Source organism: Pyrus communis, chromosome 16 (genome assembly GCF_041283825.1).
Source record: "Pyrus communis isolate YQ-2024b chromosome 16, ASM4128382v1, whole genome shotgun sequence".
NCBI lineage: Eukaryota > Viridiplantae > Streptophyta > Magnoliopsida > Rosales > Rosaceae > Pyrus > Pyrus communis.
Genome location: NC_142580.1, coordinates 6,767,775 through 6,771,702, shown reverse-complemented (window position 1 = coordinate 6,771,702; position 3,928 = coordinate 6,767,775). Strand labels below are relative to the sequence as shown.

The following is a 3,928-nucleotide window of genomic DNA, read 5'->3' as shown; positions in this document are numbered from 1 at the left end:
CTCCAGAAATTTAAATTTTTCCACAGGCATTTTGTCCCAGTACCTTTCATTCACATATTCACCTCTTATATAGGTGTAAGCAGCACTGGCCCTCATCCCAACACCAGCAATCAAGCAACCCTCTAAAAATTTGTGTGGGTCGTGGCACATAATTTCCCCGTTGTTACAGGTTCCATGTTCACTTTCATCAGCATTGACGACAAGATAGGAAGGACGGCCATCAAATACTTTTGGCATAAAAGACCATCTGAGAACAGATGGGAAACCAGCACCACCACGTCCGCGTAGGACAGACTTCTTCATTTCATTGACAATCCAATATCAGCACCTTTAATAACGAGATCTTTGGTTCGGTACCAGTCACCTCGTTTCATGGGACCTTTGAGAAATGGGTCGTGCAACCCATATAAGTTGGTGAAAATCCAGTCTTCATCTTTCAAACCACCAATATAGGCATCAGCACCAAAGTGGATATGAACATCAAAATCATAACCAGATCCACAAGCATTTTTCCCCAGTGATCCAGCTGCATAAGCTTCATTTCTAACTTTTACAAGGTTTAACCGTTCATTCACATATTCACCTCTTATATAGATGTCAGCAGCACTGGCCCTCATCCCAACACCAGCAATCAAGCAACCCTCTAAAAGTTTGTGTGGGTCGTGGCGCATAATTTCCCTGTCCTTACAGGTTCCAGGTTCACTACGACAAGATAGGAAGGACGGCCATCAGATACTTTTGGCATAAAAAGACCATTTGAGACCAGACGGGAAACCAGCACCACCACGTCCACGTAGGTCAGACTTCTTCATTTCATTGACAATCCAATCGGCACCTTTAATAACTAGATCTTTGGTTCAGTACCGGTCACCTCGTTTCATGGCACCTTTGAGAAATGGGTAGTGCAACCCATATAAGTTGGTGAAAATCCAGTCTTCATCTTTCAAACCACCAAAATGAGTTTTTTTCGGGAGGTGGTGGAGGTGGAGGTTGAGCAGTAGTAGAGGGTGCTGCACCCTGAGTGCTGAATGATCTAAAAGCTAGGCCCCACTTCGCACCATGATGACGAGCTAAAGCTGCTTTCTGCAGAGAAAGTATACCCTTGATGGGTGCCTACGAATTAACAAGAAGTCAGACTAGTTTATTTCTCCAAAGTGACCTATGCCTATAACATCTACTCTTCAGAGCTAACAAGAAAAACAAAATACAGTTGACATGAAACAACTTCACAGAAACATGCATGAAAAATCCAACATACAGAACCAGAACCATGGTGTAACATTGGTACTATAACAAAGCTGTGGCACATCCGCAACATTCATTTCTTAAAGATTCTACATTTCATGAAGAAGGCAATACAAGTACACGTGCTCTAAGATTGAAATGCAGCTTGTACAACCTCAATTCATCATTCCTAGAACATCTTAACCATATATGTGTTCCCTTTTAATTTGCCTACACCAAGCTACACGTGTTTGACCTGGAAGATAGTCTCACACAAAATTGAACCTAGACCTACATTGAATTAACTCAATAAGCCTAAGAGGACTCCCCGCTATATCCCCAAGCGGTTTTTATCCGAATAGAAACAGTAACGATGGAGGTGACAAATAATTTAGACCGAAAGACTCGCAATCCATTTGAAGCCTAAGGTCAGAACCTTTCTCCAATCAAGCCCAAGAAAAGATGGGTGGGGGTGGGCACGGTGCGGTTCCACCTCTAAACCGGAACCAAAACCGAAAAATATCAACAGTTCGGTTCGGTGAATTTCTGCTTAAATTTATTACTAAAACCTTACGGTTCGATCTACACCAGTTCCGATTCAATTATTGCCAGTTTACGGTTCCGAATACTAAATTATTTGAACACCAAATCATCATGCATTCAAATACATCTTCTAAAACTGATTATATAAAGTTGCATCCAACACGTCTTTTCTAATGCAAATGTCTTTGGTAGTGACACCAAGTCAACAAAAAGAGACAACTAACAGAAAACCTAGCTGAGCTCCAATGCTAAACTTATTATCCAAAGCTACGAGCTAGATGCCCCAAAACATCTCACTCAAACAATTTAACTATCCCATCCCATATGATCTCCTTCATGCATCAGTTAATTATATATCTTATTCGTTGAATTCAAAAGTATATCTCTTACAACTCAAACTAGTAAGGAAAGTGCTAAAAAATTAAAGTTACATACATACCATCACTAGTAAAAGGTGATAAGTTAGGACTGAATAGTTTATGAATCCCCAATGCTAGATGTGCCAACATTCCTTTTTTTCTAGAACATATAAAAATCAAGAACTCATTAGAAAATAAGAAAGTAAGCATGCAACAAAACAAGAGAAAAAACAAAAACAAAGTAATGAAAAATAAATATTCATACATGTTTCAAGTGCTTCATAAAACTCTATATCTTCCAAGATTGTCTCGTCGTCTAAAATTGAGATCTTATCTGACATAATAAAAATAAAAAAAAAGGAAAAAGTAAACAAGGATAAACGAACCATAACCTTTCCAACCCCTGTTGAGTATCCATCTCTTGCAGGTTTAACACATAATGTTTCACAATGAAGCCTTGAGGTCAATTCATGCCATAGATTTGGTATTGATGAACTAATGAGATCTTCTTTTCTCCTCACAGTGAAGATAGATTCTTGATTTTTGTCATCAGTTGTGCCACTGCAGAGCAACCAAAAAAACAAATTGTTAATTAACCTTCATATCATGTTAGAAGGGGTAAACATGCTATGAACGTACTAATTTCAGCACAGTTAAACACTTTATTTTTCCCCGGGCAATAGTCTTGTCAATTAGAGTGTTGTTTTTCCTTTAGCTTTAACTGGTGCTCCATCTTAGATCTTGAAACTTTGGTTTGAGATAGGATGTTATTCATCACCCTCGTGCTTTCATCAATATGACTTACATTTCACATTTTCGTTACAGGTAGCAGAGGGGCATTTTGCTTATGCCTTTCAAGGAGGTGAACCTCAAATAGATAAGTGAGTCTGGGACTCTGATGGATGATTGTTATATATTTATCTTGTCTATTTCTTTTGATGTTACAGAATTAAAGAAAAGTAGATTATTTTTATTCCTAAAATTTTGAATTCTACTGCAACTGAAGCTTTCGCAGAAACTGAACCACATAACCAATTGAACCAACTAAACCACATAGAAGAAGAGATTCCTAACAATTCTGAAATTTCAAAGGTGAAGACTCTACACTCCACCCCACACCAAAGAAGAAAACCATTTTGGCAGTACTCCAGCTCAACAAATGGCCCTAAATGAAAAAGAGGGGGGGAGGGCAAATTAAAGCCAATGACATTTCTATAGAATCTACGAACTTAAAACACCCTTATTGAACCCCACAGACCATCTATATACAAATGGCCCTAAATGCAGGACAAGAGTCACATGACTCAATTAGACAATATTAATCACACATATATAGTGCAGGTACAAGAGAATGGAAATCCAGTGGAACTCAACCATATTCCTAATCTCAATTTCAAATATAAAAAAGATAGAGAAAATACCAAGGAGGGAGGATGGAGGACGAAGAGTGCCGTTGCAGAAGCTGAGGTTGTGGGTTGCCTGAGGAATCGTTGATATTTTTGGATGAGAGGCCATGGTGAGGGTCGGATCTCAAATGTGCGAAATGGGGGAATGAGGATGTGAAAGGGTTGAGGCCGAGTGAGTGAGAGGAGGGTGAGGTGAGTGAGACTCTGAGTGAGTGAAACCTAATTGGGATGGGATCCCATACTCTGCAACTCGGTGAAGCTCATTTGTCAACTTATTATATCATGACTTGTGTGTATATTAATTAATTGTATATATACAATTAATTAATAGGTAAATTACACTTTACCACCTCAAGTTTGGGATGAATTTCAATTCCTTACAACATCTTTAAAGCA

At 38.8% G+C, this 3,928-nt stretch overlaps 1 long non-coding RNA gene across 2 annotated transcripts; it reads right to left on the bottom strand.

Annotated features, from left to right (window-relative positions):
• Positions 1-710: 710 nt before the first annotated feature.
• Positions 711-3,725, bottom strand: LOC137732589 (uncharacterized). 2 transcript variants are annotated; one of them, XR_015957531.1, is made up of 4 exons: positions 3,548-3,725; positions 2,392-2,687; positions 2,207-2,286; positions 711-1,113 (listed from the first exon to the last, which is right to left on the bottom strand). It is a non-coding gene; the product is annotated as an uncharacterized LOC137732589 (long non-coding RNA). The 2 variants fall into 2 exon arrangements; XR_015957530.1 differs by having other exon boundaries at positions 2,207-2,687.
• Between the last annotated feature and the right edge of the window lie 203 nt (positions 3,726-3,928).